We start from the raw sequence: 23,174 nt of genomic DNA, 5'->3' as shown, positions 1-23,174 counted from the left end.
CCCTCACCACCAGGCTACTTGGTATGTGGGGATGGGTACTCTCAGTCTCTCCTGTTTGAGCTGTTCCATTTCCTATAAATAAGTATTCACCAGAGCAGGGACTTAAGCTTGATTCTCTCACATCCCAGATGGGTCCCCTAACCACTGGGTAGGAGAATCACTCTCTCTCTCTTGCTTTCTGGCACAAGGAAAATGTAATTATTTATACAAAGTGGAACAGTTTCAACAAGAGAGACCGAGGCAGCCTTAACACAATGATTACCATTAACATATCAATATTTACCAAGAGTTTGGATTTTGACACATCTCATAATTAGAAAGGAAATAATCACAACCACTGTATCTAAGTCATCTATCATGCTGCTCATACCAACACCTGTATGCTGGAAGTATACCAAACCAATCTCTAGTACAAACGGTAAAGCTACTTTTGTATTTAAAATAGTCTGACACAGAGAATTATTTTCTAACTCAAACCATCAATTTGATCATCTTAAACTAGTACCTTCTGGAGTTGGAGAGCAAGTTGCTGTGTTTTACTCTATGAAACTTTTCAGTATTTGTGATGACTGTAAATGGAAGTTTACTTATTACATCGAAGCTGACATACTGTGTGGAAACATTACAACTGGAGCCGGTGTAACATTTTCCAACTGAACAATTTTTCCACTAGAAAACAAATGCTGATTAAAAAAAATTGAAACACTTTGCAAAAACATCAATTTTGTTGCCGTTTTTGATGAAAAAATTATCTAAGTGCTTCTTTTTGACCATTATAATTTATAATATACAAATCTCATATTCCGTTATAAACTAATATATTAAAATGAAGCACTTTGATAAGGTCATTAATTTTGATATTCCTAAAACCATTTTTATTGGGGATGTGGGGGCGAAATTTCATTCTGCGGGAAACTTTGACTTTTTGTTCCAGTTTGGGACAAAAGAAAATTTTGAAACGATGGAATTCCCAATGGACTAGAAATTCAGTTTTAAAACAGTTCTAACTGCATCCTCTCAGAAGTAGAAAGACAAAAATAGACTCACGGACATCACTATCATACACTATCAGAACTCAGAAGGTTTTTTTAAATGAATTATTAATAGTTCAAATATTATTATAGTATAGCTCTTCATGTATATTACTGTAAATCCTTTACATAAAATTACATTATGCAAATTCTACAAATGCACTGATAAGCACTAAAAAGTCAGAAAAGGAGGTTATGGTTGCATATGCATGTATAAAGTATTTAATAAGAATTTGTATTAGTCTATATATGTAAGACAGAATTCACAAAAGTCTTTCATATGACAAGTACTCAGTGAACAGTATTTAAATAAATGAAGACCACACCATCTTAACAGAGTAATACTGAAAGTTTTCCTGACTTATTTAAGTTTGTATCTAAATTACCTTCACAGTGAACTGACTGAGCCGTTGGATTGCACCCTAGGAAGGCCGTGATGACGGCTAAAGAGGAAGTGTACTGTACATGGATGGTGTTTAAATAATTTAAGCACATACCTTTTTGTTTCATACGTCAAATTCAGAGATATTATTACATACATCAAATTCAGAACATTTACACTGGACCATTATGACAATTAAAACAGTGCAAGTGTACCAGAATAGGAACCCATGAAAAAAATCAAAACATGTTTGACATTTAGACAGATAAACAATACGCTGTGCAGTGCATATATTGTTTGAGAAATAGTATGTGATCATGTAATTCAAAGGAAAAAGAGTTAATTCCTCACAAATTGCCAAACTCCAAATGTGATCACACAAGGTGTGACAAAGCCCATGATGAGAAACACAATATTATTAATGTAAAAATCTTAATATGCTGTGTTTCATGCAGTGAGTAATTATGATTTTTGCCTTCATATTTCTGATGTAAACATTTTTGAACAGTAGAAGCGATAGGGCATCAGCTGTGTGTGGAAAATAGGTAACTGGGTCTAAACTGACTGACGTCCCTCAAAGTGAAAGATATTTGAGAGGTTTATAAACTATTTCCTGACTTTTATGTGCTTACCAATACAACCTAGTTTGTCTGAAAACATATTTTCTTTATGTGACATTCAAATCCTATCATACAATCAACAGTATAGCAGTATTACTTATTGAAATACCAGAATAATATTTGTATTTATTGTTACCCAGGAATAAGTGTGTCATTGTTTTAATATGACTCTCCCTCTACTTAATTTGTGCAAATGAGGTTTAAATATGATCTTCAATGAGAGACTGAAATTCCTTAAGTTATTTATATAGAACTGGTTCTCCGGCAATCTGTAAAATGTTTGACAATGTTTGAGCATGCAATGGTTTAAAAAAAACATTCAAATACAGTTTTAAAACACCTTCTACTTTGAAATTTAAAAGTTGTGATTGGTATAAACAAGTTATCCTGGAAGTCAAAGCAATGGAGGAGGGAAGCAAAGAGGTTGGTTGGGCTGGGAGCCAACATCCAAGGTTAAGAAGTCTGAAAATTAAAAAGTGATTATATGTACCATTATTGTTAAAACATTTAATATTACTGTCCTTTGGTCAGTAGGAACACATTCAAAGGAAAACTTATCTTTGACTGGAATTATTAGCAAAGATGCAAACAGGATTTATTCTCTAACGCTGGGAACCTACAAATTCCTATTACCAGACAGCTAATAAGTTTTAAGTGATGAGCACTCTAAACTGTCAAACTCTCAGCATCATTTCAGCCCCAAAATGTGCTGAAAATTAAACAAGACAAACTAGACTAAAATATGGCACATGCAGCATATCATTAATGATCAGTTCAAGTGAAAATAAAACAAATTCAGTCAACTATTTTTATGCCCAGTGGCTTGTTTTAAATATTAAATAATAGAACCAACAATAGATGCAGCCATCTGTCCAGTTAGCCCTAAAAACTATACATTGAATGAAAGGCTGTTGCGCACGTAAAAAATTTAATCACGATTAATCACGCGCTTAAAAATGTAATCATAATTAATCGCACTGTTAAACAATAATAGAATACCATTTATTTAAATAATTTTGGATGTTTTCTACATTTTCAAATATATTGATTTCAATTACAACAGAATACAAAGTGTATAGTGGTCACTTTATTTTTGATTATAAGTATTTGCACTGTAAAAAAACCCAAAATAAATAGTATTTTTCAATTCATCTAATACAAGTACTATAGTGCAATCTCTTTATCATGAAATTTGAACTTACAAATGTAGAATTATATACAAAAAACTGCATTCAAACATAAAACAATGTAAAATGTTAGAGCCTGCAAGTCCACTCAGTCCTTACTTCTTATTCAGCCAATTGCTCAGACAAACACATTTGTTGACATTTGTAGGAGATAAAGCTGCCTGCTTCTTGTTTACAGTATCACCTGAAAGTGAGAACAGGCATTCTCACGGCTCTGTTGTAACTGGCGTCACAAGCTATTTACATGTCAGATGCGCTAAAGATTCATATGTCCCTTCGTGCTTCAACCACCATTCCAGGGTGCATGTGTCTCTGCTGATGATAGCTTCTGCTCGATCACATCCAAAGCAGTGCAGACTGACGCATGTTCATTTTCACTATCTAAGTCAGATGTCACCAGCAGAAGACTGATTTTCTTTTTTGGTGGTTTGGGTTCTGTAGTGTAGACTTCTGAAAGCATGCTCCACACCTCCTCCCTCTCAGATTTTGGAAGGCACTTCAGAATCTTAAACCTTGGCTTGAGTGCTGTAGCTATCTTTAGAAATCTCTCACTAATGCCTTTTTTGTGTTTTGTCAAATCTGCAGTGAAAGTTTATTAAAATGAACAATATGTGCTGGGTCATCATCTGAGACTGCTATAACATGAAATATATGGCAGAATGCAGGTAAAACAGAGCAGAGGGCATACAAGTCTCCCCCAAAGAGGTCAGTCACAAATTTAATTAACACATTTTTTTAACTAGAGTCATCAGCATAGAAGCATGTCCTCTGGAACAGTGGCTGAAACATGAAGGGGCATATGAATGTTTAGCATATTTGGAACGTAAATACCTTGCAATGCTGGCTATGAAAGTATCATGCAAATCCCTGTTATCACTTTCTGGTGATACTGTAAATCTGAAGAGGGCAGCATTATCTGCTGTAAATGTAAACAAACTTGGCTGAACAAGAAGTAGGACTGAGTGGACTTGTAGGCTCTGATGTTACATGTTTTGGTTTTGAGTGCAGTTATGTAACAGAAAAAAAATCTACATTTGTAAGTTGCACTTTCACGACAAATAGATTGCACTACAGTACTTGTATGAGGTGAATTGAAAAATATTATTTCTTTTATCATTTTTACAGTGCAAATATTTGTAATAAAAATAATGTACACTTTGATTTCAATTACGACACAGAATACAATGTATATGAAAATATAGAAAAACATCCACGATATTTAATACATTTCAATTGGTATTCTATTGTTTAACAGTGTGATTAATCACGATTAATTTTTTTAATCGCATTAACTTTTTTTAGTTAATCGTGTGAGTTAACTGTGATCAGTCAACAGCCCTAATAGTTTTCATGCTACTTTTTCCACAAAACCACCATCACTATAGTATCCATGCAGTCAGTACTGTAATATAAACACAAATTTCCCTGAAATGCACATTATAAGCCACCTGTGCATGAAGCCACTCAGAGAAATAGTAGAGTAAAAGAAATGGACTTTCAGGATCACAAATTGAAGGAATTTTATTGAGTGACAAAAGTTACAAATGTCTGTGTAAGTTGGAATGAGCATTATAGTGATTCTGATGTCTTCAGTAGCTCTCCCCTGCAGTGAACACAATTGCTGTAAGTTAGAGCAGCTCAGTGGCTACACTAACTTACAGCAGGGCTGCACTGTCTCCTGACACAAGGAGAATCCAGGCAGTACAAAACTGACTTAGATCCACCTTGGTCTTCCCTCCTCCTGGGCTGTGCATCTTGAAAGGCACGGAACAGACTTCAGCCCATTGTTCTTTAAGAATTCCTAGCCTTGCTTGTTGCAAATTGCAAAACAAATAAAAGATAGTCAACTACCATTATAAGTTCCACTAAATGTTATATGTATAAATAAAGGAAAGTGTGTTAAATCCTCTAAAGGTCTTATGTAAACTGGCAAAAGCAAGGATAAATATTGTGGCAATATATACATGGGATGCCACTCTGCCTGGAATCCTCTGCAATTCCTATCCACAATGGGTAATTTAAGGACAGAATGACAGCTTCAGTATACTGTGACCAACTACTGAGTCTGCTTCTACAGATTCTTACTACTACCTAATCCTATGTATCTCAATATTTACTATGCTGGTGGTTGTGCAATATGTAAGTTTTTAATTGACTGATGCTATAATAGTCAATTTTTTTTTTTACAAAGGATGTCCTAAATTAGACAAATAAAATATATAGATATGGATGCAATGCACATTCACATGCAAAATAGGTACTCACATGCATGAAACGGTCAATTGGAATTTGTGTGGAATTATGTATTGTGTCTAATTGTGATGCAACATAAGTGCCAGTTTTTCCAAAAGTTATCATTAATGGTCATCTTACTAAAGTGTACAAATCAAGAAATAGCAAGGACACATCTCAGACTGCATCTCTTAGTCTTAGTCTTACTCTCTACTCCCATTTACTTTTTCTCCACCCACTAAACATAGATTTTTTTTTCCTTTTAAGTGATGAGGTCTATGGACTGTTACAAGCTAATGCACACATATGACATCACCAAAAATCCAACCAGCCAATAAGAATGTGGCTTTGCACAATTAATATCTACAGCCAAAACTGTCAGGTCACGTAAGGCTAAAGAATCCACTAGGCATCACCACATCTAGGAGCAAAATCTATGCCCAGCACCCAGCCCAAGAAGCTGGAATGGGAGCTGGGGAACTATGAAAGGGTTGCACATCACCCCAACAAGCTTGTGGAGTAATTAGTGAGCTGTTCCACAGAAATTACTTCAGATCCATGCCTGAAACAGCCCAATTTTCCCCTAATGCGGCCACGCCACAGGGCAGAGGTCCAGAAATCCTATACAGTCACGCATTTTCTGGCCCAAATTCCACTCTTTCTTTCCTGTCCTCCACCTCCCCACCCCCTTGTGCTGTTGCTTTAGTGTGACAAGAGGGAGAGATACTTTCATGGACTACTATATTTCGCAAATAAGCTATGGACTAGCTGTATCCAGATATAACTTTATTAAAAGTTGGTGGGCAGATGGGTTAGGGGAGTAGTTTCCTTAAAGAAAAAACATTTCCAAATGAGTTTTTGAAATTTAAAATGTTTCATGAAACTCCTATACATTTTCCTCAAACCTCTCCCCATCCCTAATTTTACTTAGGTTGTTAGATCTCCAAACAGGTGCAGTGCCAAATCAGAATCTTAAAAAAAAAAAATGCTCTGACAAGACATGTGGTGAAACGTTGTATTAATGTGCACTGAATTTAAGAACACTTTAATAAAAGTCAACTGACCCACAGAATGTAAAACAAACTTTTGAATTTCTCATTGCTCTAGCTTAGAAGCAACACTTCATTCTCTATGACACACAAAGATTTTTAAGAACTGAAGTGAGGGTAGGACACGCTATAATAAAAACCACTGAAACATATTCATGCCTTGTTACTTTCAACAAATACTGTTTGCTTTTTAAAAATGGAGAGATGTGGAGTAACTACTTCCGATAGGTTTACTGGCATTTTTTGAGTCACATTGGCAAATGTGGTTTGCACTCAAAAGATTCATTCTATTTAGGCATATTCTGATGGTCTGGTTCTCTACTGCCTTGCAATTTGTGAAATCATTTACACCTGTGTAAAAGGGAGGCACACAAGATCATCTCTCAGCCAGGTGCAAAACAACGGAGATGTAGGCCATGGATCTTTACACCCAGAAATGAGTATATCTGTGAGCACACTGCTTAAAATCTCACATTTGAAAAAACCATATTTTTGTCTTAAAATTTCCTCTCAACCAAAACAAAAGTATTTTTCAAGTATCTTTAGAAACTTTGCAAGCATTTTCTAAAGGTGGTTAAAACTACAAGTATAGTAGCTGATTTTCATGTAAGTGCACTCCTTTACATCTACATGTAAAACAATTTCAGGGGCACTATGTCCTCAGATCTCCCATCTCCCTAGTTATGGCACACCATCATTTCTCTACTCTGTCCAATGCAAACATTTAATCTTTGATAAAGAATAGTAATAGACAGTAAGAAAATGGTGTGAAAATTAAGCAGTAACAACAAATCATCTCTTGTATAGCTATTCTTAAATAATCCACTAAAAGCAACTCTCCATCCTGGTTTCTTCACTGAGGAAAGAGACATAGCCATGCAGCCACTACACAAGACAAAGCATTACTGGGCTTTAGAAGAAAGACACTGGAGCCTGAAAAATTCTTCTGATGCTTTATGTTATATTGCCAACATTATTTAAATCTCTAATAAATGAAATAGGAACTTGGAGCCATTTTTTTAATGTTCGGCTGAAATGAGTGCCTGCTTTTTAAAAAATCTATCCCCTCTTTTCTATGCTGAAAAAACTACAATACAGAACAAACTGTAATACTGTAAAAATATTTGATATCTTGTTACCTTTTATTTCAGAGCATAGCTCTGGCTTGGATCTTCCAATCTGGAACAAAGTCCTCCTTAACTATGGATAAAATAAACACTCATGATCCTATTATAAACTAATCTAATCTGAACGAAAAAGATACAAAGTGCAACTTGAGTCTATAAAGAAAATGTGTACTTCAAGGTTATTGCCAGTAGAGAGTCCCATTGCTCTCATATGGAAGAAGATATATAGTAAAGTGTTTAAGTAAAACCAATGCTAAAAAATGCAGAACACACACAGGCTAAATTGTTATGACTACACTTCTTACGGTTCCAGACAGAAGTGCTCTCAGCAATAGCCTCTTGTAAGCTCCTGCATCCTCCTCCAACTACACAAAGTATTTGCAGTTTCTCAAAATAACAAAGATTCAGCAACTATTCAGCAAAGTGAACTTTAAAAAGAGAATTAGGACTGTTAGTAAAAAGGGTGCCATTTTTAATAAACAAGATTTCAGCACTGCTAGATGAGAGAAACCATTACAGAAAAGTGAAACAATTTAATTGCAGTTAACTTAATTTTGTTAACAAGCCTGCGTATTTCATTTTCAAAATGAAAGCACACTGAGCATTTGTCCTTCATTCCTTCACCATTTGCTTACCCCAGGAATAATGTGTTTCGTTTGAGGAGACATCAGTCATGCATGTCAGACTACTTCAGTGTGGACTAGACCTGCCAGAAGGAATACTTCTCACAGGAGCAAAATCTCAGAAACAAAACAAACGCACCAGTAAAAACCAAAGATGACCAAGTCTGTTTTGTTAGCCATCAGCTGAGTTCTTTTTCCTTCTAAGGCCTGATTTAAAGTTCCAATTTTGCCTACACAGAGCTTTACTGTTCTTCAGAAATTTCTCTCAGCTATTGATCTAATTCAGTTCCTATACTCAGTTACAGCTCAGCAGTGAACCCCATCAACATCAATTAATAAGTTAGGGTGGGAGGGTTTTCTCCATTCTTATCATAGAAAAGGAGCTTGCATGCTTGTTGGAGCAATATAAAATTTTATTAATTTCAGGTGCATGCCTTGGAGCAGGCTTAGGCCAGAATGCTAAATAATGACAGACTTGTTGCCTGACTTCCTGTAAATATATAATAATTGGTTATCCATCCAGAAGTAACATTTTTTTTAAGAAGGAAACAATCATTGAAAAGTATTCCTACATATATATAGGCAATCAAACTTATTGTTTCCTATGCGCAGTTATTAGCAGTTGATATATTAAGAGGGGTTATGTGTGAAAACACTATAACTCAAACTAGGTTGAAAATCTCATTCTGTGGCCATTTTTAAATTATAAGATTTTACAAAGAGTATCAACCATACTATTTTGTTTGTGAAAACAGCTTCTTCAAAAAATGCACTGTTTTTTCAAACAAAGGACCCAATCCTGCAAATATTTATGTGTGGGGACTTTTACACATGTGCATAGTCCCAATGAACTCAATGGGAATACTCATGTGCACAAAGGTACTCATGTGCTTAAGTGTGTTTGCAGGATTGAAGCCCTACTCTTTAAATGAGTATGTGGATTAAGTGTAAAAAAGAATGTAGTATTTATCGTGGTATGTTGGATACATAACCAACAAAGCAAAATGTCCCTCAAAGTCAGAGGACTATGCACTTGCAGCTCCAGCCGAAGTCAATTGGAGCTGAATGCACACCGCACCTCTAAAGATCAAACTCCTAATGTGTATTTCTTTACATGAGTCAAACTGGGATAAGCCACAAAGTTTAAATGCAGATCTAAACTTTCAGAAGTCCAGGACATTGAGGGGCTACTACTGAGTAGGACCTATAGAACAGCCACTGAACATTGCTTTCCTCCTCATTCAACCTCGGAGCAGCCATGCTGTGAGATGCAGAGAGCAGAGCAGGGGATGCAGAGCGTGACCATGATTCCGCATGAGTGCGTTGGGATGGAAAGGAAGGGATATGGGAGGCTGAATCAAACGAGAAGGTCAGAAAACCAGCACTGCCTCGGCTATGCTGGGGTGACAAGGATAAGCTTGGCCTGATCTGCTTTCAGTTTGAGGATGACCCGTGGAATGATCAGGATTGGAGGAAAAGTGTATAGGAGAGCCGACTGCCAGCTGAAATGGAAGGAGTGGGTTAGGGAACCTGGACTGAAGCCCCCTCGAGAGCAGAATAGACAGCATTTCTGGTTGTCCCTGTAGTGAACAGGTCAATTGTTGGGATGTCCAATGCTGCAAAAATAACTCTCAGAATACTGGGCTTTAGGAAAAAAATTCCTGCTGAGATGATCTACGAGATGATTCTGGATCCCAGGCAAGTGACTGGTTATAGGAGTGATACTCTCACTGATGTAGAACTGCCACAGCCTGATCACCTCTTGACAGAGCACCCTGGAGTGTGTTCACCCTTGCCTATTCACATAATAAATCAGGGTGGTTTTGTCAGAAAGTATGTGAAGTACCAAACCCTTGATGCAGTCTAGGAAAGTGAGACAGGCATTGTAAATGGCCCAAAGCTCGAGGACATTGATAAGCAGTGGAGCTTCCTGCTCCGACCACAGACCCTGGACCTTTAGCAACCAGACGCAATCTCCAACCTATCAGGCAGATGTCGGTGGGAATAGTACAGTAGTCCTTCTGCATAGCCATGGTATACAGTAATTACTGAGTGTGTGATAATTTGTTCTTATGTCCCACAAGGTGTGTTGTTACACACTCTGAGGGTGATAACTCTGCAGAAAAGATTACTCACTAATTGTACTATAATTTAATAATAAATTAGTTGTTTGAGATCACACACTGAGACAGTGGCATAGGCTCCAACAGCTTATACTCCACATATAAATCATTCATTCTGAGGATCACAATAAAGAACTACTATATATAATTTAAGGGCTTGTCTTCCTTGTAAAAATAAATTAGGGGCAACACTACATCCCATCCACACACAAAAGCCTATAGCTCAACTGTGGTGGTGCTTTTAACTCAAACTGGCGGGCCTGTCAGGGGACATAAACTCCAGTTGGAGTTAGCACAACTCATCAGCTAGTAACACCATCACTCTGTGCTGCTAATAATGACTGTATAGTGTGGCAATACATCTCCTTTGAATCACCGGCCTCAGCGTTTCCCCTTCTGGTGTTGGGGCCTGGAGTAAATCATCCCACTCAGGAGAGTTGTTATTCCTCTCTCAGGTTCTATTTTTGAATATTTACAAGGTGGACCTCAGGGTAAGCCCTAGCAGTATTCTCCAGCCAAACACAAAAAGGGAATCTCTTTCCCTACCGCGTCTCTGGGGTGTTGCCTTGTTACGTTGGCTTCTGGATGTCAGTCCTTCTCCAGTCCATTGGTTCGGTTGCTTCCTCTAAACTAAGGAAAGCAGCCTTCCACCCAGGAGAAGCCTTTTCTCCTTGCGGCCACTAGCTCTCCTGCAGCTTATCTCTCCTCCCAGTCTCTCACAGGCAGCCCTTAACTGGACTCAGGTGTTCCTAGTTGACCTGAAGTAACCTCTTTTTAGCTTGGGGGAAAAGAACCTTTACCATATTAGGGCTGATATATTTGCCTTCCACCACTCTTTGATAGCTGTCCAGTCTGACTTTTTCACAGTACATAGAGTGTTATTTCACAGTGTGGCCACTCTCACTCAAACTAGGCTAACTAACTGGAGTATAGATCATTTGAGTTAACTGTGCAGTGAAGACAGCTATAGAATTTTCTAAGGCAATGTGTACATGGGGACACTCTGGGCAAGTCTACACTAGAGCACTACAACAGTGCACGCTGTAGCACATCTGAGGAAGACACACTATGCTGATGAAGACACACAATTTGCTTTGTGTCCATATATCTATTTAGTCGATAGAAAGTGGCGTTTCCCGCAGCTCCCATTGGCCGGGAACGGTGAACCACGGTCACTGGGAGCTGCAGGCGGCCATGCCTGCGGACAGTCAATGGAAACACTGTCTTGTGGCCTGCCAGCGAATGACGGGCTGCATGCTGACATTGCCCACCTCTGGTTTAATGTGTCTGTGCTATCAGAGAAGGAACATCAGATTACATAATAAAAATGACTGTCACTCGTATTCAAGTCTTACTAGAACCGGAAATCAGTTTCTACATGTAGGGGTCAGGAAACATGTCAGGGCAAGTTGGCGTCTACGATCCCTCCTATTGTTGACCAAGGTGGCAAAATGATATTATGTTGCTTATTCTGCTTCCTTAGAAGCGGCGTGCCAAGCTCATCTGTAATGGTCCATATCCTCCCAGGTCATTAAGTCCAGCCCAGCAGACTGTATGTGCTGCTTGATGCAATCCTTGTAGCGGAGTTTGGAATGGCCATATTTCCTACTGCCTTTTTCAAAATCACTAAACAGAACTCCCTTAGGCAGTCAATTGTTATACATATGTATAACATGGCCGACCGAGGTCATTTAGCTCTATGTTAGCATGCCTTCCATGCTTAGCATGGCTGTCAGCCATAGCACTTCATTGTCAGTGATTTTGTCAGACCATTTGATTCCCATTATGTTGCACAGGTGGCGTTGTTGCAGACCATTATGTTTTTGATATGTCAACGAGAAAGTGGGCAGGTCTCTACCGAGTATAGAAGACAAGGAAGCACAACAGCTCTGTAAACTTGGCATTTTGTGGATACTTTGACCCCCCGACTTGTCCATAGTCTTTTTTGTGGACAACCAAAAGTTGCGGCAGCTGTCTTTAAGCATGCTGAAAGTTCATTGTCAATACTGTTCTCATCAGTAACTGTGCTAATAGGTAGCATAAGGACTTGACATTGTTTAATTGGCAGCCATTCAATTTTATTTCTGGTGGTGATGGAAGTGATGGGTTAGTGCCAGGAGATGGTTGGTACAGGATTTGTGTTTTCTTTACATTAAAACAGAGGCTAAAAAGGGATACAGCATGGGCAAAGGAATTCAACAAATGTTGCAGGTCATTATAGGAAAGGGCGACAAATGCTGAGTTGTCGGCATACAGTAGGTCCATTGCTTGACTTTGCTGGGATTTTCTTTTGTCCTTGAATTGGTGGAGGTTTAGAAGTCTGCCATAGAATTGTGTTGTTAGAGTGACACCTGTAGTGGTTGTACGTGCGGCGACTTCTCGCACTCCAACCAGGAACAAAGTAAATAATGTACAGGCAAGCACACAGCCCCGTTTAACCCCTTGGGCTACAGGAAAGGGATCACATGAATCAGCATGGATGTTGTCATGGAAGCAGTGTTTAAGGTTGATTAGTTTGTCTGGGCAACCAAACTTTGCAAGAAGGCACCGGAGAGCAGAGTGTCCAACAGAGTCAAATGCCTTACTAAGGTTGACAAAGGCAACATACAAGGGCATTCGTTGGTCAGCAGCTTTCTCCTGTAACTGGTGTAAGGTAAATATAATGTTGGCAGTGCTGCGTGATGAACGAGAACCACACTGGGATTCAGGGAGTACATCATCTTCAATAACCTGAAGCATTTTCAGCAAGAGCTTACCCAGGGTCTTACCAGTGATGAAGAAGAGCAAAATGCCATGATAATTGCCACAGTCACATTTGTTCCCTTTGCACTTGTAGATTGTTATGATTTTGGCATCTTTTAAATCCTGGAATAAAACCTCGTTTTCCCAGCAAAAGTAAACAGGTCTAGCAAAGCTTTGTGAAGTGTAGGCCCACTGTGTTTCAGCACTTCAGCTGGGATTTCTTTGGCTCCAGCTGCCTTTCTGTTTGCCATTTACATAAGTGTTTTCTTAGTCTCCTCAAAGTTGGTGGATCTTTGAGTTCAAATTGAACTGATCTTTGTTTGATTGAGTCCACTATTTGATCATTTGCGCTCAGCTCATGATTGAGTAGAGTTACAAAATGTTCCTCCCAACTTTCTAGTATCATACTGTGCTCAGTCAGGAGGGTGCCACCAGTGGACAGGATTGGACAGTTATTGTGGTCCATAAACGGAATTTAACTCATGAAAAAAACCTCTGGTGTTATTAGTATCAGCAAGAGCTTGTAGTTCTGTTGTTTTATTTCTCCAAGCGTCATCCATCTCCCACAGATTTTTCTGCACTGTAGATTTTGATTTCCTGAAGGCTTCTACAGCCGCGAGAGAGGAGAGGTTGTTCTGTTCAACTTGGTGTATGGCTCAATGGGCCACAAGGAGTGCTTGAATATTGTTGTCATTCGCATCAAACCAGTCCACATTTTGTTGAGTTGGAACACCAAGGATTACTTTAGCTGTTGATAGCACTGACATTTGAAAAGTGTCCCACCTTTCATCAACTGTTCTGCTTACTCTTGCATGGCACAATTTAATAGTGCAGCATGAATGGAAGTTGCTAACTGGGTTCTCTCCTCTTCTGTGCAAAGTTTCGAAACATCAACATGTTGGTTCAGTTTTGGAGCAATTTTCAATCTAGGATGATGAATCCTGATATTCAGTTTAGTATGGATAAGTTGGCGATCCATAAAGCATTCTGTGCCTCACATAGCCCTGGTAATGTAAACACCCTTCAGGCCTTTATGACAAGTGATCACATAGCCCAGAAGGTGCCATCGTTTTGACTGAGGGTGCTACCAGGAATAGAACCACTTTTCTGGCAAGTTGAAAAAGGTGTTCATAACAGCAAGGTCAAACTCTGTGCAGAGTCTTAGGAGTAGTTCTCCATTTGTATTTAATGACCCACTTCAGAATTTCCCCATGACTCTGTTCCAAGTGGTATAATCATCTCCAAAGCGAGCACTGAAGTCACCCAATAATAAGATTTTGTCACTGCTGGGTATGTTTCTTAGAGTGTCATTCACCTGGTGAAAGAACTGAGTCTTCATTTCTTCTGGAGCAAGTATTGTTGGGGCATAGGACTTATTATTGTCAGAAAGTGGTTGTGGGACTGTAGTATCCTCAATGTCATTAAGTACTCAGATATTGACACAAGTTGCTGTGGTAGTTTATTAAAGATGGAGTTTGCTATTGCGAGACCTACCCAGCAAAGACTGGCGTTTTGATCTGCCTTGTAACCTGATCAGTAGAAAGTGTATTCTTTTTCTCTAAGTGCACCACTGTCAGTAGTCTAGTTTTGGATAATGCAGTGATATCTACTTGATACCCGTGTAACTCTTTTGCGATTAATGCAGTTCTCCTGAGAGCTCCATTTTCCTTTAAGTCAAGTAGTGTGCCAATATTCTAGCATCTGATTGTCAGTTTCTGTCTGTTTTTGTGATTGTTTCTTCCACTTAAAAAGGGAGATCCTGTTGATCATGGGAAACCAGCCAGGAATCAGTGAGAGGTGAGCCTTTTTTACCCCAACTTTTACAGGGGCCTTCTCAAATTGAAGCAGGATGGGCTTCTCTGAATAGGGCCCCCTGGTCGCCTAAGTAGGACCTCATGTTCCCATCACTGAACAAGAGTCATATGACCCTCACACCTTGCCCGTTCATGTGGAGATCATTGGCTACTGGCTTTCAACTTCTCAGGCCTGTCAGCACCACCTACAAAACTCACGCCACAAGTCTTTTGGAGAAGGGTTGTTGAATGATGATGGTGAGGTCCTGGAAGGTGGAAACTATTGATACCAGTAGATTGTCCACGCAGAATAGTCTAACGTGCAACCTGCGGTGCGTAGTAACAAGATCCACGCTCTAGGATGCGGCAACCTTTACCCAATAAAGAGCTGAGGCTCGATAGCTGGAGGGTGCTGTGTCTGCCCCACAGTACCTGCTAACTCAGCTATGTGGTGCCTGCCACTGTTCAAAGAGGGGCCTGTGCCAGGCTTGATGGCCCATATTAGGATTCTTTCACACAGTTGAGCCCTAACTGTTTGCCCTGCTGCTGATGAAAGGTGTGCACATAGATTCACCAGTCCCAGATCCAGATACTGGACATTTAGCCCAGATGAGGACCTACAGGAAAGGTGGGGATAACCTCCAAGGTGATCATTAGATTACAACCTTTAAAAGTATACACATAAAAAAGGGTCAACATCACAGTGTGGCTAAACTGACTAAAAATAGGTGATTTTTCTCTCATTGTGCTTCCAACTATGCCATAAAAAATGGATGACTGACATGGTTGTCTGTGTTCTATTTACAATCTTTGTTGGACAATCATTTATCAGAGAATAATGAGTTTCAGATAGATCTTATCTTACAATGTAGAAGTAATCATCCTTTAACAGGCTGACAATTCACAACTCACATTTATTTTTATCAGATAAGGATATGGAAGTAATGAAATAATCCCCTCATATTAATCTGAAAGGCATTGTTTTGTGGTTTACAGTTTGACACCACTTTCTTCTGTTGATACTGAAGCAGTTCCTCGGCAGTTAAAATGTACACCGAAAAGATCTGTAGCACATAGAATGTCTCAGATTAAAGTGTAACAGCTCATTTTTTCAATATAATGTAATAAATTGTAACAACCTTTTATTACAAAATAAGGAAGAGATGGCAAAAATGCATCTGTCCTCCTATAAGAGAGTGTAACAAATTTAGACAAGCTACAGTATGTTACAAAAACCAAAAACTCTGCGTTGAACCATTATTAAGGTTGCAGTTCAAGCACTGAAAGGTTAGGAAATGGCAGAATTAAGGTTCCCCGTGCTTGACCCCTTCTGCTCCATCCCTGTGCACTGCACCCCAGTCCCAGTCTCCCTCCCTGTGTTCCTCATCCAATCTCCTTTCCCCAGACCTCCCTCACACTTACCTTGCTCTTTGTCTCCTTGCCCTGCCAATCCCAGCTCACCCCTATGACCTACCTGCTTGTCGGATCTGTCTCCCCTCAGTTCCTTCACCCTACTCCAGTCATCCCTAATCCCAATCTCCTTGCCCAGCCAGTCCCAATATCCACCTCTGGCTCCTTGTCCAATCTCAGTGTCCCCCTCCTCACCACTGGCTCCTATCCCTTCCCACCCACATATATACACCATGTTTCCTTCCCCATCTTTCAGTTCCAGTCTCCTCTGAGGTCAGATTAAATAATCTACTCAGTCCCTCTGGCCTTAATATCTAGAATCTATTAATTCTCTGCTCTCCCCTAGTTCCCAGTCCCATGCTCCTTGCCCAGCCAGTCCCGGTCTCCCCCGCACCCCAACTCCTAATCATAATTTCCCTCCCCTGACTCTGCACCAAACTCCAGTCTCAGTTGTGTGTCATCCACCCTCCCCAGGCTCCTTGTCCCAATCTACTCCATCCCTGCCAGTGCAACTCTTGTCCCCTCTCTACCTGAATTAGGTAGCTTCCACCTCTCTACCTGAATTAGGTAGCTTCCACCTCCTCACTGTCTGGGTACTAGAGGGGGTGGAAAATTGGGCGCATGGAAGAGGCAGTCTCCCTGGTCTCAGTTCCAGTACCAGGCCCCAGCACAGCCTACAGCAACCTAGTGCTGCAACTGCAGGGAAAGTGCTATTGAGCCCCATGCAGCCCCAGGCTTGAATATGCTCAGCGAGGATGGAATCTTTGGAGATTTTAGCTGGGTATCTCCAGCAAACTTCTACCAAGCATGTGTGAAATGCAATCTTTCAAAGATTTATAATTTGGCCAAATTTTGATGAATTTCAGTTGGAACAGCAAACGGCACATCCCTGATAAAATTTGGTAGGGGTGTGGCCTTTGTAAGTCCAAACCATGGGAGAGATCTTGTGCTTCTCAAAGAGGTCACCTACATTTTCCAACATGGGCAAAACAAGCTATTTTTTCACAGTATTGTTCTCAGAAACAACAGAATTAATTTGGTTCAGGCAGGGACCTCAATGTTCAAAGTTAATTTATTAAGACTAAACCTCTCTCGCCTCTTCTGGGCAAGGTTCTCCTACTTAATAACTTAATGTAATGTGCAGCAAGTCACTTGCATGCTATAAATTAGGCCAGTTAGGCAGCCCACATAGTGTTAAGATGTGATTTTTGGACAAATTATGCATTTGAATCATTTAAATCAAATTTGAACACCATTGGTATTTGCTAATTTCCAGGCTAACTCCCTTTTCTCCTTCAGTTTAGCTCACCTTTATCAGTTATTTATTTCTGTAAAAGTCTGGCAATATATGGAAGAGAGTTAGGAAATAAAAATCACAAATATTCCTAGTTGATTTTATGAGTTAGGTGGAGCTGGATTACATAATGAGCTCATGCTAAATGCAGGACTTTCCCTTTCCATTTGTTCCACAGTTACACACAGTCTAGATTATTGATGTCATCCATTATCATTAATTTATCTTTAGGCTAAGAAAGCAAATAAAAATTACTTTCCTCAAATTGGGACTATTTCTGCAGTATCCTCTCAGGCAAAACTCCCAAAGACGTCAAGATTGGCTCATTATGACCAACACCATTTCCATTCCCATCATATTCCTATACTAACATTACCTGTTTTAAAAGTCAGTATACAGAGTATAATTAACTAATATTAAATAAAATATGCCTTTATCTTGAGTCATATATTTAACATTTCAAACTATTTGGATTCCACAATAGACTTACAGTAAAAATGGATTTTACCTCATCCTTTAAAAAAGTCATAGTAAAGTGTATCAACTTAGAGTAGAGTCAAATACATCCTTTTATACCAGGTTTGAATCTGTTTATTAGTTTATTATCTACCATTGAAATGAGTCTCATCTATGGACATAAGAGATTTCAGTAGCAGAATAAATCATGCATATTAAATCTAAGTGCATTAGCCACAGAGAGAAGTCAAGAATCAGAAAGTAAACAGAGAAGGTAATTAAGAGGATGACTGTGTGTCCCAGATTGGGTGTATGGGCAGTATTTAGATAAGAGGGGGCTGGAAGGAAGCTTGCAGAAGAGCACAGCTACTGCACGCCATTTCTAGTATACAGCAGACATGACCTTGGACAGATTTAATCCATGAGGAGGACGCTTAAGTAAACTGTAGAGACACACAATGTGAATTATAAAGGCAATTGAGCAAATTTTATACACTAGGAAAAGAGAGAGAGAAACAGAAACAGGAAAGGAAATACAACAAAGTGCAGAAAGTCATGTGCCTAAACAGGTATCTTATCTCCCTGATTGATGTTGAATTTGATGATAAAATAATGAACAAAAAATAAATAATGAAAATAACTAAATATCTAATTTATTGCATAAAGGCTATATTCTACCCGGGGTCTTGGAGGAGACCTCCCACGGACAGCAGCGAGATAGACAACAGGAAATATTGTATGGACTGTAATGAAAAACAGAGTTCAGCTCTCTCTCCACAATGTATGCTATATCCCTTCCCTAAATTATTAAGAGCTGAAGAAATTTTGTAAGTTTGTTTTAAATTAAAAATAATGCTAATCCATTTCCCTTTATTTTTATCACATGAAAGTCAGAGACAAACACACTTTGTTGCAGCAGGCAGTGCTTGTTCAGGAACGACGTATATTTCTCCTGTTCACCTCAGTGACAGCATGCAACACCCTGCTACTTCAGCTCTTAGGTCTGGAGTCTATGCTGCCAGTAAAGGCAAAGATTTACAGAACTGCATGGTGGTTTGACAACAGGGACAAGTGGGATGTAGGATGAGGCTGCCAAACTCATTCTCACTTGTAATCACTGAGGATTTGAACCCAGGGGCTGAATCTATTAAAGTCAATGGCTAAACTCACAGATTTCACCCCAGATTTCTTTAAATCCAATGGACTTTTAAGAAAAATTAAATTATTCAGAATCATTTTTTAAAATGTAATTCTTTTTAACCGAGTGTTCTCTTTCTCTGTAACTATTTTTTTTTTTCTTTCTTTGCTCTGCATTCCTCAACTTTCCTCCTCTTAACCTGCCCTCTTCCTATGTCAGCTGTCTGGAATTTCACAAGATTCCTGATTTCTCTGAAGTACTCAGGAGATAAGGAATCATGCAAATTTAACTTTGTTCCCATTCGTATGGCATCAAACCAGATGGGCAGCTGTAAATTAACAGCAAAACATTTTTAGTTTTTTATATCTACAGTGCCAGTTCCACATTAAGATGAGGCCTGCCCGCGAACACTGTTGCATTTTCATAAAACCCCCTCTACTTTTTTATTGTGACATACAGTAGATTTGGTCAAGCAAATTTATTTGTTGTGAACTTATTTATTTATTTCACCAGTAAAATGTTTTAGGTCATCTGTGTAAAAATGAGCTTTTTAAATTGCGGAGGTGAGTTTGTATGAGTATCTATTCAAGTGCTTGTAACGATCAGGTTGTTTGGGGCCCATAGTACTTCTCATATCTTCAGATTTTATTTGATTTACAAGATATTTTGTGACAAGCCTCTTTGTCAGAGTATTCCAGAGAGAGAGAGAGAGAGAGAGAGAGAGAGAGAGTGTGTGTGTGTGTGTGTGTGTGTGTGTGTGTGTGTGTCAAGGCTGCCAAATTGGGTCAAGCCAGATAATGAAACAGGTCATGTTATCGCTGCAAAAATGTCAAGATTTAAACATTTCCTAAACTGAGGCTGCAAGGTTTTCTTGTTGTTAAGTAATGCAATACATTTTCAACATAATTTCTTTGTCCTTGTTTGTATGTGAGTGACTGATTTAAATGTAGCAGAATAACATTTCCCTTCAAAGGTAAATCAATTAGCTCAAAATTATTGGGCCTCCCAATGCAGAACAGGACACCTAAGGATTTTATTTTACTGTTTATTTTCATAGTTTATTCTTCATCTTTCTGTCAGGCAGAAAGCAAGCAAAAAAAAAATCACACTTTAGGGAACTGAATTCCTTGCACATCTTAAAGAGTCATCAAATTCAGTTGTTACTGGGGCGGGGGGGGGGGGGGACGGGTGCAAGGAAAGTAGGATTAAGGCCTTGATTTAATATTCCAATTCGGGGTGTGGTGGGGAGAGTATAAAGTGGGGTGACAAATACAAGCAATTATCATAGATATGTACAGATTTCCTCCTACACATAAGAGACATTCTCAATCAGAATGAGTTGCCTCCTGCCTGCCCTTCCTAGCATGCTTCACAATGATTGTTTCTTTGTAAGGAGATTTAGGCAGTTTGCGTCAATCAAGGATTTAACAAGAGAGATAAATGCCATCCCCTCTTAACATACACAAACAGCTGCCAGAACCTGTCTCCATGTTCTAAGGGAATACCGGCAACAAGCAAAATTATTCACGTTGGTCATTTCTGTATTCTCTGCATTTTTTAAAATTTACTGCAAAAAATTTACATTTTAATTGTAAGGTTGATTCACCTGCCCTCATATTTTTCCAATAAAAGCAAAGATTTAACAGGAACTATCTGGTAAAAGGCATCTAAAGATAGTAGAACTGGCATAAATAACAGGAGATTGGTATGAAAATACTTAATAAATTGTATAGTATACATATAGTAATATATATAGTATACTTCATGTTTTTTCTTCTGTAACAATTTGCTGAACAAACAATGGGTATATTTTATTCTTTAAAATATAATTTAAAACTTGCTACTTGTTCCATTTCAAATGGGAACAAATAATCATTACCTCACAAGGTTGTGGTGAGCAGTACCTAATGTTTATACAGAGCTTTGAAAATAAAAAGGTACAATAATTATATTATAGCTGAAACTGGCAATCCAAGGACAGGTTCAAGGAAATATGAGCATAGTCAGATCTACTACTGACAGTATATAAAATAAAAAGGTCAAAAGGAACACAATCTTGGATTCAAACTAAAATACTAACACAAAATGACTCTAGCTTCTGGAATATGTGACTTAGCAACAGCATAAGTCATCTATGCCTAGTCATGTTTAATGATGTCACACCAAACTCTGTAGTAAGATCAGTTCACTTGTATGTCTGCCAGCTACAAATTGATTTACCACAAACAAGCTTGATTTTCCACTGCCAGGGTAATAATAGACTGCTAATATCACTTTGGAATGTTCTATTTACATGATTTGTCTGAATGACTTTGTAAAGGGAAATCATGCCTCACCAATCTATCAGAATTATTTGAGGGGGGTCAAACATATATACGGACAAGAGTGAACCAGGTGATAGAGTATACTGGGATTTTCCAGAATGCCTTTGACAAGATCCCTCACCACAGTATGGAGTCATAGGGTAAGAGGGAAGGTCTTCTCTTGGATATGTACTGGGACCAGTGTTGTTCAACATGTTCATACATAATCTTGAAAAAGGGGTAAACAGTGTGTTGGCAAAGTCTGCAGATGACACAAAATTACTCAAGATAGTTAAGTCCAAAGCAGACTGCGAAGAGTTACAAAGGGATCTTGCAAAACTGGGTGCCTGGGCAATAAAATGGCAGATGAAATTCAATGCTGATAAATGCAAAGTAATGTCCATTGGAAAACATAATCCCAACTATACATACATTCAAAATGGTGGGGTTTAAATTAGCTGTTACCACTCAAGAAAAATATCTTGGAGTCATTGTGGACAGTTCTCTAAAAACATCTGCTCAATGTGCAGTGGCAGTCACAAAAGCTAACAGAATATTAGGAAACATTAAGAAAGGGATAGGTAATAAGACAGAAAATATCATAATGCCACTATATAAATCCATGGTACTCCCACACCTTGAATACTGCATGTAATTCTGGTAACCCCTCTCAAAAAATATACATGAGAATTGGAAAAAGCACAGAGTAGGCAGAGTAGGGCAACACAAACTATTAGAAGTATAGAACAGCTTCCATCTGAGGAGAGATTAAAAAAGAGTGGGACCGTTCAGCTTAGAAAAGAGACAACTTAGGGGGGACATGATAGAGGTCTATAAAATCAAGAATGGTGTGAAGACAGTGAACAAAAAAGTGTTATTTACCACTTCTCATAACACACAAACCAGTGTCACAAACGCACAGTCAACCTATGGAACTCATTGCCAGGGGATGTATGAAGGCCACAAGTATAACTGGGTTAAGAAAAGAATTAGATAAATTCATGGATGATAGGTCTAACAATGGCTATTAGCCAACATGATCAGGGACATAACCCCATGCTCTGGGTGTCCCTAAACCTCTGACTGCTAGAAGGTAGAACTGGACAATAGGAAATGGATCACTCATTAAAGTACACTGTTCTGTTCACTCCCGCTGAAGCATCTGGCACTGGCCAGTGTTGAAAGACAGGATACTGGGCTAGATGGACCACTGCTCAGACCTAGTATGGCTTCCCTATGTTCTTATGTTAATAACAAATAATTTACGTACATTCGTGGTACCCATTGACATCAGAATCTGTATGCCCTTAGATATAGTCTCTGTGATGCCCTACAGCTATCTCTTTAAATCAAATAATTTACAAATAAATAAACGTAAAAAGAAAAAATATTGAAGAGGTATATAATTGTGCATTATTATAACAATTTATGAACTACTGATAGTAGCATTTGCAACATGTTAGCAAATGAATCACAGACTCATGTTTCTGCAGTACTGTAAACTTGTGTTTCTGCAGTACTATAAAGTCATAAATCAAACACCTCTGCTCCCCTATACCTTCAGAAAAAAAATAACTGAAATTCAGAGAAATCAACTTTCCAATTAATAAACTAATTGTTAGTAAGAAAACATGCAAGTAGATGGCATGTAAAAGGGCACACAG

At 38.7% G+C, this 23,174-nt stretch overlaps 1 protein-coding gene across 5 annotated transcripts in view; it reads right to left on the bottom strand.

Annotated features, from left to right (window-relative positions):
* Positions 1-23,174, bottom strand: part of CACNB2 (calcium voltage-gated channel auxiliary subunit beta 2) — a 395,704-nt gene that overhangs the window by 180,642 nt on the left and 191,888 nt on the right. The window lies entirely within an intron of this gene.

Source organism: Chelonia mydas, chromosome 2 (assembly GCF_015237465.2).
Source record: "Chelonia mydas isolate rCheMyd1 chromosome 2, rCheMyd1.pri.v2, whole genome shotgun sequence".
In the NCBI taxonomy this organism is placed as follows: Eukaryota; Metazoa; Chordata; order Testudines; family Cheloniidae; genus Chelonia; species Chelonia mydas.
Note: the sequence above shows the minus strand (reverse complement) of the source record. Positions and strands in the feature narration are given on the sequence as shown.